This window comes from Pseudophryne corroboree, chromosome 5 (assembly GCF_028390025.1).
Source record: "Pseudophryne corroboree isolate aPseCor3 chromosome 5, aPseCor3.hap2, whole genome shotgun sequence".
NCBI classification, from domain to species: Eukaryota; Metazoa; Chordata; class Amphibia; order Anura; family Myobatrachidae; genus Pseudophryne; species Pseudophryne corroboree.
This window is the reverse complement of record NC_086448.1, coordinates 351,792,830-351,806,800: the sequence shown is the minus strand read 5'-3', so window position 1 is coordinate 351,806,800 and position 13,971 is coordinate 351,792,830. Positions and strand designations below refer to the sequence as shown.

At 43.9% G+C, this 13,971-nt stretch overlaps 1 protein-coding gene across 4 annotated transcripts in view; it reads right to left on the bottom strand.

Moving 5' to 3' along the window:
* Positions 1 to 8,387, bottom strand: part of LOC134927740 (uncharacterized) — a 329,420-nt gene extending 321,033 nt beyond the window's left edge. For all 4 annotated transcript variants that reach the window (XR_010177717.1, XR_010177718.1, XM_063922637.1 and 1 more), the window contains exons 1-2: positions 7,998 to 8,387; positions 7,775 to 7,821 (exon numbers count right to left, since the gene is read on the bottom strand). The gene's annotated coding sequence lies outside the window, so the exon portion shown is untranslated. The remainder of the gene's footprint in view (positions 1 to 7,774; positions 7,822 to 7,997) is intronic.
* Positions 8,388 to 13,971: the final 5,584 nt, after the last annotated feature.

The following is a 13,971-nucleotide window of genomic DNA, read 5'->3' as shown; positions in this document are numbered from 1 at the left end:
CTTACTCAAGCGAGCCTTACCAAATACACACACACTAACTAATGACAAGAAGCTTGAGTGGAGGCACAGCTGTAGTATAATTACCCTTTTGACAATTTAAGTGATCAAATCCAACAATCCGTCTGAAAGAAGGGTTACATTTGGAGGCACTGCTGAGATCCTGAGAGATCTCACTACTCGGGAAATAACAATGGAGAGATTTACTGGAGATGATATAAGCGTTTGGTGCTGTAGGAAAGGGAAAGATCTCAAGAAATGCTTGAGTGTAGGAGGAGATTTTACCGAATTCTCCGATGAAGAGATAATAGAAAAATTGGCAAGATTATATGGTATAATTAAACCCCGGATAGTAGACAAGTGGATAGGAACACTAGGGAGGATAGCAGCAGTATTAATAGAGACGGACAGAGAACTGGATGTTGAAGTGATACCTTTAGTGGTGGTGGCAAATGAAGAGATTGGGAGGAGGTGGAGTATTATGTGGCCCAATATCCAGGGTAAAGAAATGATTAGTGCACCTATAACAGTTTCTTCTCCCTGCAACCCCAATGGGGGCGAAGAGTGCGGTGAAGGAGGAGATATGGATACTCACAACATCAGTGCAAATGCAAGCGGCAATCAATTTGAAGCTGTCATGGACCGAGTGGTCACCCAACTAGAGAGGTGGCACTACGAAGGGAGTTACCGACGGTTACGGATATTCTCTGGAATCACTCCCGTACCATTGGGAGAAGAGACGTATGATGCTTGGAAAGAAGCCGCAGTGCAACAAACCGAAGAGTGGCAGTGTCCAGACCGCATTAAAAGACAAAGAGTAGTAGAAAGCCTGAGAGGGCCAGCTATGGGGATCGTTCAGGCAGCTAGGCGCAGTAATCCCAATGCTAACTTGGAAACCTACTTTGAATCATTAGACTACGCTTACGGAACGCTTGAAGATGTAGGAGAGCTTACGTCTAGGTTACATCATACCCTTCAAGAATCTGGAGAAAAGTTAAGCACGTTTCTAATCAGATTAGATAAACTACTATATAAGATAGTAGATAAAGGAGGTATAGCTAAGGAAGACGTTGATAAAAACCGGATGAAACAATTACTGCGAGGCGCTTCCACTATGGATCCGGTTGCTCAGAAATTGAGATGTTCAGGAGCAAGAGACCCTCCTCCCACCTTTAATGATTTATTGAAAGAAATAAAGCAGGATGAGGTATTGATAGATATGAGAGAGAAAGTTGTGAAAAAAGTCAAAGTGGTTCAGCCGGTAGTTGAAAGTAGCAGCACCTTTGAAGATAAGATACTGAAGATGATGGATGAACAAAATAAAAAAATAGAACAAATTATCGCAGCACAAAATGCCTGTACTGATGTTTCCCCACCAAGGTCTAGCGATAACACTCCAGTGAGAGGATTAGGTCGAGGGAACAGTAATTGGAACAGTAACTATGGACGAGGATGTTTTAGATGTGGGAGGACTGGACATCGGGCTTTCGAATGTAACACAACTAGGAACACGAGTCGGAATAACCCCAGGATCCAGAGTAACAATCAAGACAGAGAAAGTACAGGGCCGGGAAACGGTCGAGGGCGGTCTGTGGACCCCGCACAGGCCCCCTAGAAGTCGGTTATTGTGCCATGGGGAATTCTTGGTGGAGTGGGAAACTACCTGAGGGATTGATAGGACCTGCCCCGTTATTAACAGCAAATATAAATGGGTGTCCCTGTAAAATCTTAGTAGACAGTGGTTCTCAGGTATCTATTATATTTGAGAATTGGTACACTAAAAACATCTCTAATGTACCCATCCAACCGTTAAGCGGTCTAGTGATATGGGGTTTAAGTGTGGAAAAATACCCATACTTAGGGTACGTACAAGTTACCCTCGAAGTTGACAAACATGCCCATAACGGAGCAAGAATGCAAGTACCTCTCCTTGCTTTAGTGTGTCCTGAGATCCCCGAAGGAAGGGATGAGCCCCCTGTGATAATTGGGACAAACACCAGAATTTATCATATCCTCACAGAATGGCACAAGGAAGATGATGACAAGGAGTGTGAAATTGCTGAAAGTTATCAAGTATCATTTGATGAGAAAGAGAGTAGTAGTTCAGTTCCAGTTGGACCGACAAATAAATTTGATTCCTGCTTCCAGGGAAGTGATATTACCCGAGAAGAGAGGATTGCTCTTACAGCAGAGTTGGAAACTAGGAGTCAGGCTTTCTCCTGCGGAGAATGGGACCTTGGAATGGCAAAGGGGGTGGAACATAACATCAGATTGACAGATGAGACACCTTTCCGTGAGCGATCTCGGAGAATTGCTCCAGCTGACTTCGAAGATGTACGACAGCACCTTAAGGGTTTACTTGAGAACCAAGTAATTATGGAGTCTAGAAGCCCTTATGCTTCACCTATAGTGGTGGCACGAAAAAAAAATGGAACTATAAGAATGTGTATAGATTATCGGACGTTAAATCAGAGGACTGTGTCAGATCAGTACACCGTACCAAAAGTAGATGAAGCACTGGACTGCTTACAAGGGAGCTCGTGGTTTTCAGTACTAGATCTAAGGAGTGGCTTTTACCAAATACCCATGAGACCAGAGGATAGGGAAAAAACAGCGTTTATATGCCCTCTTGGATTTTTTGAATTTATACAGATGCCGCAGGGAGTAAAAGGAGCCCCTGCCACCTTCCAAAGGACAATGGAAAAAACTGTAGGAGACATGAATTATCGTGAGGTCATTGTGTACTTAGATGACATCATCGTTTTTGGGGCCACATTACAAGAACACAACGATCGACTTCTCAAAGTTCTGGAAAGATTGATTGAAGCAGGATTAAAATTGTCTTTAGAAAAATGTCATCTATGCCAGTCTACAGTGAAATACCTGGGTCATATAGTTAGTAGGGAAGGCGTGGCTACGGATCCTGATAAAGTGGAGGCCGTTAAGAATTGGCCCCGTCCGGTTAAACTCAAGGATTTAAGATCTTTCCTGGGATTTTGTGGATACTACCGCCGTTTTGTTCCGAATTATTCTAGTATTGCCAAGCCTTTGACAGATCTAACTAAGGGATATCCTCCTGCTAAAAAAGGGAGAAATTCGGAACGGAGACTAGAAGGGCCAAAGTATAAACCTAGTGAACCCTTTGGAGAGCGATGGACCCCTGAGTGTGAGGCCGCTTTTGTGACACTGAAGCAGAAGCTAACTACTGCCCCTGTCCTAGCTTACATTAACCCAGAATTGCCTTATGTCCTACACATTGATGCTTCACTAGATGGGTTGGGTGCAGTTTTGTACCAGATGCATCAAGGAGAGTTGCAACCAGTGTCATTTATTAGCCAAGGTCTTACCAGCAGTGAAAGGCGATATCCAACCCATAAATTAGAATTTCTTGCTTTGAAATGGAGCGTAGTTGATAAATTTCACGACTACCTATATGGGACGACTTTCGAAGTACATACGGATAATAATCCGTTGACGTATGTACGGACGACAGCTAAATTGGACGCAACCGGACATCGCTGGCTAGCCGCTTTAGCATTGTATAATTTCTCCTTAAAGTACCGACCAGGTGTTAATAACATTGACGCCGATTCACTGTCTAGGATCCCAGGCCAGCGGCAAGTAGGAGAGGGTGAAGGTGAAGATGCATGGGTCGAAGTGCCAGCTGGAGAAGTTAAAAGTATATGTCATAGCGTATTTGTGGATGTCATTACTGGGAGTAAACAGATAGGTGCATTGGGAATGACCCCCACAGCACTGCCCTTGTCTTACTGTTGGATCAGTCAGGTAGAATTAGAAGGTCTTCCCAAGATAAAACGGAGAGAACTTTTGCACGAGCAACGACATGACCCTGGGATAAAGTGTTTGTTTCAGGAAGAGGTGAAAAAGACTATTTCGCCAGAATTGTGGGAGGAAGTTACCCTTTTAAAAAGACAGGAGAGGAATTTTATTTTCAAGAAAGGAATCTTGTATCGCTGCATAAAGCAAAGAAATGGACATCAACGATATCAACTGGTGTTACCATGGAAGTACCGCTCTTCAGTACTACGTGCCCTGCACGATGAACATGGTCATTTAGGATTCGAGAAAACCCTGAATTTATTAGCCGATAGATTTTACTGGCCCAACATGAGGAAAGAGATACGGAAATATTGCCAGACCTGTGGGAATTGCGTCATGCGGAAAACATTACCTGTCAGAACAGCGCCATTAGTGACATTTAAAAGTAATGGACCCATGGATTTAGTTTGTATGGATTACCTCACGTTGGAAGTAGAGCCGGGAAGAAAATGTAATATACTGGTAGTCACGGACCACTTTACAAGATACGCTCAAGCGTATGTTACTCCGAATCAGAAGTCATCTACTATAGCTAACACCCTGTGGGATAAATTTTTCATTCACTACGGTTTACCCAACAGATTACATACTGATCAAGGGAGAGACTTTGAAAGCCGATTAATAAAAGAATTATGTCAAAGTTGTGGGATTGCAAAATCCAGGACTACTCCCTATCACCCGCAGGGTGATCCACAGCCTGAGAGGTTTAATCGGACTTTGTTGGACATGTTGGGGACACTAAATCCATTGAGCAAACAACACTGGAAAAAACACATAAATCGTTTGGTCCATGCATACAATTGCACCCGTAACGAATCAACTGGGTTTTCACCATACTATTTGATGTTTGGGAGAGAGGCTAAACTCCCCATTGATGTGTGTATGGGAACATCATCTGACGGGTGTCCTTTCAGATCACATATAAAATATGTAGAAAAATTGAGAAAGGAATTAGAGGAAGCTTACATCCTAGCTGAACAAGTTGCTGAGCGGTCAGGGGCAAAGAACAAAGTTTACTATGATAGAAAAGTTCGCGATCAAGTGCTGTCTCCTGGGGATAGAGTACTATTGAAGCGATTGGGCACATCAAAGAAATTCAAAATAGCCACTCGTTGGAAAGAAGAACCATATGTAGTGATTGAAAAGTTCGAAAATTTACCTGTGTATAAGATACAGTTAGAAAATGGAACGGGTGGTATTTTAACGCATCATAGACAAAATTTACTCCCTATAGGAAGAGAAGTACGTCTAGAGCATCAAAGTATACGGAGAAAGGAAATCAATCTAACAGGGAAAAAGACAAACAGTAGCAAGCTTAAACAATTAGTACAAAATGGAGACATAGAAGATGACCAAGATACCGATAATGGAAGAAGCTGGGGATATTACTACACCGAGCAAAATATTGAGCTAAAAGGAGTTGAAGGAGTTGATGGAGTGAGGAATGATGAAGAGAAACCTTGGCCTTCAGAAGTTCGGGCAGAGTTTGATCAAGAAGTTGTCTATGCTTCTGACACGGATGATAGTATTTTGGGTAAAGAAAATAGCAGCAGTTTAAGGGGAGATTTGGATAGTTATTCCCTCAATAGTGAGGAGAATAAAGAAAGCGAAACTCTGAGTAGGCCTCAGAGACAGAGACGACCCCCGTTGATGCTCACCTATGATCACCTGGGATCGCCAAAAACGGTTCCTAGGACCATATACCCCAATCCTATATTTACATGGCCCTATTTTGATAGTTATTATCAAGTAGTCAATGATACGCCAGAAAACAATATTTATTCGTGGTGATCAAGTTCAAATGAATTTATCATGATCACCAGGGGGAGAGTGTAACCTAGTTAAGTATTTATTGTTATTATTTATTGTTACTGAATATACAATTATTGTTATTGTTACTGAATATATATATAGTAGCTTTATTGTCACTGCTATAAATTAGAAGAGGAGAGAGTAAAGATAAATTGATGGCTAAGAGAAGTGTAACCTAGTTAAGTATTTATTGTTATTATTTATTGTTACTGAATATACAATTATTGTTATTGTTACTGAATATATATATAGTAGCTTTATTGTCACTGCTATAAATTAGAAGAGGAGAGAGTAAAGATAAATTGATGGCTAAGAGAAATTTCTGGATCTGGAGCCACGCGGAAGAGAAGGGAGCCACGAGCCGGGCAAGGAGAGCTGGGGAGCGAGGACAAAGAAAAAAAAAGCTTCACGAGCTGCAGGGGGAGAAGCTATAAGAGGCACCCACAGGCGGCGGTTGGGGAAGAGCCGTTGGACGCGAGAGAGAGGCAGGATCGAGAGAGCCGGGAGCAGCCGAGGTCCGTCACCGCTCGTCCGTCACCGCTCAGCTGAAGTCCGTCACCGCTCAGCCGAGGTCTGTCACCGCTCGGCGGGCGGCATCCTGACGGAGATCGATCATCTCTCCTCCAAGCAGCCACGTCAGAGCCGCCGGAGAGAGCAGAGGCAGAGGGAGCTGCTGAGCACAGTGCAGACACAGACGACGGAGCTGATCCCAGTGCGGCCACCTTAACACTGCCGGAGAGAGAGGAAGAGCTGCAGTGCTAGAGACTGAGAGAGGAGACGGAAAGGGGAGACTGGAGACGATCGGTGTGACCTCGGGATACGGTGGTGATGATAACACAGCAGTGACAGTGCGGTAAGCGAAATAGATATTTACCGCTATAGAGAAGGGCCCAGTAACTCCAACTATAAAGAGGCGTCCATATACCAAAGAGGAACCGGCTGGGGACAAATACTCTAAAAGGAAAGCTGCTATACTGCTCCAGAGGGACAAGTAGGTGTCTAACATATTATCAAAGGAGAAACCAGCCTATTAAATCTACTTAAATACCTGTTAGACATCAGTGAGATAGAGTGATGCACCATAATATCCCCTCACATCAGAAAGACAGAGTGACTCATCATAATATTTCCCTCCTCCCACATTGAAAGTAAGAGTTGATAATTGACAAGGAGGAGTGTCCCATAAACTGTTGCTGGAGGGTCGGGGGAGTATAGGGAGAGTATAGCTTTATATTATTCAGCTAAAGTTAAGAAGAGGAAACATCATAACGCATACTCTATGCCGACTTTTGATAGTATCAAAATGCTACAATAAGGATGGAGATTAAGGATTGATCGGCAATCTTTAAAAGATCCCTTGACTTATAAATAATTATATGAGGTCCGCTCCGAAATTACAGGGAATTGAAGAGGATTGAGGAAGGGTTATAAAAGAAGGAGAAATTACAAGAATTTATTTGTGTTGCTATTACTACTAAAGAACATTATATTATTCAAGGACTCTGTCACAAGTTACTTCAGACACGTTAGCACAAGGAAGAACCATTAGACACCTAAAATAGACTATGGATAAATTTACATTATTTTCAGTCTAATTAAGTTCTACATGAACAAGAGGAAAATAAAGGTATCCATCTCTGGGAGTGGCAAATAGAGACAAGTTTAGCTAAAAGGAAATCTTTAGTATACCTTACTACCATTAATACACAGATACACAGATTCTGAAGTAGAGGAAAGCGACAAGTTACCCTAAATTTCCCGGAAGGCTCCAGACATAGTAACAGTGTAACTACCGAAGGCTCCAGACATAGTAACAGTGTAACTACCGTATAGTGACAACCGGAACTTTGTGTCACTCTCATTACACTAACCGAGTGGGAGTATTAGTATTCCTATCGAACTAAATTGTATTGCATATACATGAATCGGAAGTGCACTAATGTATGTGGTATAGTATAATAAGAGTACCCGGGTCACTCTGGCACTTTGAGTGCCCCTTTTTTTAGAAGATTATTTTTTGTATATTGCATGCACGATATTGTTAAAGTAAAGTTAAATGTAGTAAATTATTTGATGCAACTGTTATATTACCAATACATTAAAGTATTCTTCGTATTATACTTACCGTCTTTTGAATCCTAATAAAGATAACTGTATAACAGTCCGGAAACCCTGGAAAAGAGAAGAGACAGGTAATTAATTGAATATGTTTGTACATTTTATAATATCTTAAACCAACAATTCTAACTATATACCAGGTTAGGCTTACTCAAGCGAGCCTTACCAAATACACACACACTAACTAATGACAAGAAGCTTGAGTGGAGGCACAGCTGTAGTATAATTACCCTTTTGACAATTTAAGTGATCAAATCCAACAATCCGTCTGAAAGAAGGGTTACACTTGTCGTAATGTGACTGCTGCTGCTGAGTTAGAGCAGCAGGGGAAAGGACACAACAATCTTTATATAAAGAAAGGCTGCTCCCAGGATGGACTGTACCATGCTGCACATATTGGGGGATATTTTACAGAGGGGAAGGGGCTCATTACTAGCTTCCCATGAGGCAGGAGCTCACTGATTGTGTGGTGGCTGTTTGTAGTGAGCTCTGTCATGTCTCCTGGCAGGGTGATCATCATAGAAGGGGGGCATATTGTGCAGGAAGTGATTTGCAGTCCTGGCTGGACTTCCAACCTGTCAAGGAGGGTTGGATGGAACACTCATGTGCAGGCTGTCTTCCGGGCTCAGCACACACTCTCTCTACACAGCATGAGGAGAAGCAACGTGATGCACCCAGCCACCTGTCTGGGCTCCTTCTTACTAGTTATATTCTACTTATAGAGCTGCCGGAGCTCAGGTGTCACCCCAGCCTGGTTTCTTATGGAGGAGAGGAGGGAGTGGGGAGGTTAAAGGAGGACTGCAGGGATTAGAGGCATTTAGAGTGCAAGCTCTATTTTTTTGTGTTATAATTATGCAGAACAATTAGAATCTCCTGCTGCAGTACATAAAATAGCAGCTGTGTGGATTTATACAGCATATGTGCATACAGTGGTCAGCAAGTCACTGTAACAGACTGTAAGCTCTGTGGGCCAGTAAAGTACATATCCCTCTCCCCTTGTGCTATGAATGTCACTGTCCCATCTCTGTGAATGTGGATCATAGCTGTACTGTGTAGATGATTGAACTGGTCCCTGCTACCATTTAACATGGCATTATATTTCAGCTCTTTCAGACTGGTCCTACACAGACAGTGCCCAGTTGATGACTTTGACATAGGACTTTAATTTATTTGACGTAAAGTGATCTAGAAGGTGTTACTGTCTGGCAGGGGAAGTGTTAACAGGATGAAAGTCTGAGTTCTGTACCCACCGTGATGATTATTATATGTTACTGTGTGTGTTGAGTATGAAAGTACTCTCATCTATTATATGGCTCTCAGCCAGACCATTAAGATTCCCAAGGCTGCCATCAGAAATTGTGAGGCCCAGGACTGAAAAAGTAAACAGGGCCCCTCCCCAAACAAAAAAAGATTCTGCCACACTACTCCACCCCTGTGTCACATACATTGTGACGTTACATATAGGTGGAGTGTGGCAGACCTATAGGAACGGTTCACAGAGAGCTGATGTACGGAGAAGTCCTCTCCGGGCATCAGCCCGCTGTTGCTTCACAGCCTGATGCAGCTCTCCAGTTATTAGCAGTAGGAGCCATGGGTGGGCCCCCCTCTCTGTAAGGGCCTGGGACACCAGTCCCCACAGTCCCCCCCTGATGACTGTCCTGTCCACATCCAGTGTAGAACCAGCACCTCATGAAATAATGCCCCCCTTTTCCATTTTTGAACCGCTTCCAGACATACCATGCAGACACTTATCTGGCTTATCAATTTTCTTGGGCTCTCTTTAAGGGAGACAAGCCTTGGATACTGATTAATTGGAGACAGATAAAGTACCAATCAGCTCCTAAATGACATGTTACAGGCTGTGGAGATAGGAGCTGACTGGTTGGTAGTTTATCTCTCTCCACTTTATCATTCTCCAAGGCTTAGTACATCTGCCCCTTGTCTGGCTGCATTATCTCTCACTCACACTCTCTGTTTCTTGCTGCAGTCTCAAACTAATGTAATGAAGTCCAAGATCACCGGAGGTGTGGGTTGCCAGTTGATCGCAGACATATTTTTAAAGGGACAATCACTTACAAGGCATGGTTTTTCACAATTTAAAAAAGTTTTAGTTCGGCCGGGAACCCGCACCTCCGGCCAACTCTAACTTCATTGCAACTGGCCCTTTGTCTGGCTCATTCTCTCTATCTTTCACACTCACTGTGATTGGCTGCTTTCTGTGGGAAATTCAGTTGAATGCAGAAAATTAAAAAAAAAAACCTGTGGCATGGGGTTTTTACCGCTGGGGTTTCCTATTCAATTAGAGGACTCTGGATACACACTTTCTCAGGCATTTTTATTAATTATAGACCCTATAATTACAATTTCTTATTGCCATTATTTGCTGCAATAAAAACGGACTAAAATAAGTATACAGGAACTAACTGGTCTATTCATGAAGCAGTGAAAAGTGTGGAGAAGTGAGCCAGTGGAGAAGTTGCCTATGACAACCAAACAACATTGAAGTAACATTTATTGCATACTATACAATTGTACGGAGCAGCTGATTGGTTTCCATAGGCAACTTCTCTACAGGCTCACTTCTCCAGTCTTTTCACTGCTTCATGAATAGGCCCCCTGGTCTCTAAAGGAGGAATTGTCCCAATCTCCACTACTAGAAAGTTGTGAGATATGCTGTGTGATTAACTGGGATGCTGTCAGTACTAACGTATGCGTGTGTGCAACTGTGGAAGTAGTGTTTGTGTGAAATTGCATACAGTTGAGGGAGGGGCGGCACCAAATTGATATCTTGCTTAGGGCCTCATAAGACTAAATCTGGCTATGCATATTCTGTACTACAGTGGTTGTAGTGGAAATTTTGAAGTGGGGGTATGTAAAAGTGAAAGTTGCATTTATGCATGCGCCGAAGGCGTGTGCGCTCTGGAAAAGGGGGCATGGCCACTCAAAAGGGGGGTGGGGCTGTCCTTCAGTGCAATAGGACCCCTTATACTATCTAGTAGTACTGGTGCCCCTTTAACATTATAGCACACCGTATGAGCCGAAAATAGCACACAGAATGAGCTGAAATTCACATTATAGCACATGGTATGAGCCAAAGTTGACATTATAGCACACAGAATGAGCTGAAATTCACATTATAGCACACGGTATGAGCCAAAGTTGACATTATAGCACACGGTATCAGACGAAATTCACATTATAGCACACAGAATGATCCGAAATTCACATTATAGCACACAGTTTGAGCCGAAATTCACATTATAGCACACAGAATGAGCCGAAATTCACATTATAGCACATAGAATGGGCAGAAATTCACTTTATAGCACACGGTATGAGCCGAAATTCACATTATAGCACACAGAATGAGCCAAAATTCACATTATGCCACATGGAATGAGCCAAAATTCAGAAAGAGTGACAGCAGGGACATAGGGACAGGGAGAGGGACAGAGGGACAGAGAAAAGTGACAGCAGGGACATAGGGACACGGAGAGTGACAGAGGGACAGGGAAAGTGACAGCAGGGACATAGGGGGACATTTACTAAGCAGTGATAAGAGCGGAGCAGTAAGCCTGTGGATAAGTTGCCCCATCACCCAATCAGCAGCTCTGTATCATTTTATAGTATGCAAATTATAGATTTTACTTCAGTACTGATTGCTTCCCATGGGCAACTTCTCCACTGGCTCACTTCTCCGCTCTTATCACTGCTTAGTAAATGTCCCCCATAGGGACTGGAAGAGTGACAGAGGGACAGGGAAAGTGACAGCAGGGACATAGATAGTGACAGGGAGAGTGACAGAGAGAGGGACAGCAAGGGCATACAGTAATGACTAAGGAGAGAGAAACACAGCAGGGTAAGATTACCTATTTAGCAGCAGTGGTGCTGAGGATGCTGTGGTCTGCGGTGGATGAGGAGGCTGTGATCGGCATGGTGCGGAGGTGCAGAGAAGGACTGAGGGCAGCGGTGGTGTAGCGGAGGAGGAGGCAGAGGGGACATGGTGACACACACACGGGGACCTTTGAGGGGGGTATGGTAATACACATAATTGTGCCTGGGAGGAAGCATGGGGATTGACACACACACACACACACACACACACACACACACACACACACACTGGGTTCAGGGGGGATGGACATGGTGACACACACACACTGTGTCCTGGGCATCGGGTACACGGTGATACAAACACACTGGGTCCTGGGCATTGGGGACATGGTGACACACACACTGGGCCCTGGAGGGGGGAGGCAATGACATGGTAACACACACAAACACACACATACACACACTGAGACCAGGGGGGACGGACATGGTGACACACACACACTGGTGACACACACACTGGGCGTTGGGGACATGGTGATACAAACACACCGGGTCCTGGTGACACACACACTTGGTCCTGGAAGGGGGAGGCAATGACATGGTAATACACAAAAACAATGGTTGCTGCAGCGCACAGTTTGAGAAATGCTGCACTACGGTGTCGTACTTGAGTCTGCACACTGCTAACACTGCTAAATAAAAAAAATAATAATAATGGTTCGGGGTCTGTGGAGAAGTGCCGGTATGCCATACCGCTGCATACCGGCCCACTTCGACCACTGCTGTACTGCTACACGGTTTAGTCACATTATTGTGACCACCTCCTACATTTGATACAGTAGCGGATCTTGCCACGGGCAAGCAGGACTTTTGCCCGGGGCGCCGCCTTCCGGAGGGCGCAGGGCGCCATCCGGAGGGCGCCGCACCAGGGCAAGATCCGCTGCTGCTGTGCCCCCCGCTGCCCGTTGCCCCCGCTGCCGCTGTGAAGAGAAACTAGACGCGTACGCGTCTAGTTTCCCTTCGTGGAGAGGACCTTTGCTGTGCGGTGCGCGATGACGTCATCGCGCACCGCACATCATTTCAGTCTGTACAGGGAGCGTAAATGACCACGCCCCCTGCACGTAGCCACACCCCTTTTGTCGCCCGGGGCGCCCAGCGCCCAAGAACCGGCCCTGATTTGATATCAACGGCGCATAGCCCGTGAAGTGTGCTGACTTGGTGGGTATATAAGGTGTGTGACAGGCCATCTGCACACCATTCACTCGTTGCTGTCACGGGTAAAAAGAGCGATTCATTCGAGTTGCAAAAAAGGATGATCATCGGCTTTCTGACCAAGGGTGGCAGTATTTCTGAAACAGCGCAGTTTGTGAACTGTTCACGTGCTGCTGTGGGAAAGGTGTATCGTGACTGGAAAAATGGCGCCATTGCGAATAACCGACGTGGAAACTGCGGGGCACCACGTGCTACTAATGTGAGAGGTGAACATCAGATATGAAGGTGCGTGAGGGTCGACTGCACAGTACAATGGAGCAGCTCACCATCAAAATGAACCTGGGGGCTACCAGACGTGTGTCTACGTGTTTTTAAAATGACAGTTCAGTGAACCCTGCTGCATATGGGGCTCTGGAGCAGCTGCTCTGACTATTAGCTGGTGGTGGTAATAATAATGTGACTCGACCATGTAGTATCGTGCACTTCGCCCATCTTTGACTATGCATACAATATGTGAATACATTTCACAGCTGCATTTTTTTTTTACAAAAATAATTTCAAACTCAAAATGATCCCTACTCACTATAAAATGATAACATTTCTTACAGGCATTTAGGACTGCTATATAATGCTTCTCTGTATAGAAAAAAAAACATTATTAGTGTTCTTGGAGAAACATAACCAGAACAATATTAGGTTTTATCACGCCTTGATTAACTTATTACAGAAACTGAAGGATATAGAAACCCTGTAATTTCCTAGTACAAGTTCACTGCAGAACAAAGTGTGGAAAGAAGCATCTTCACGGTAATGTTAATATTTCCAGACATACACATAGTGACAGTTCTCTCCGGGACTGGTGGAAACCAAAATAGAGCTACTGTAACAATGTCCCTGCACAATAACTGCTTGTATAAATTAGCTAAATCCATCTTCAGCGAGCTACCTGCAAAACCTGTGATTTATTGCTAGATCACCATAAATGAAGAATAGTGTTTATATGTATTTGTGCTTTACGCTTGCATTTCTTATTTAGTAGAGAATTTAAGTCTCAGTGTTGCTTGTCACATGATGAATGACTTCTATTGTGAAATGTTTGAAATGTGTTCTTTTCTAATCCTGATCTAACAATAAAGTATATAAACACTTTGCTCTGTA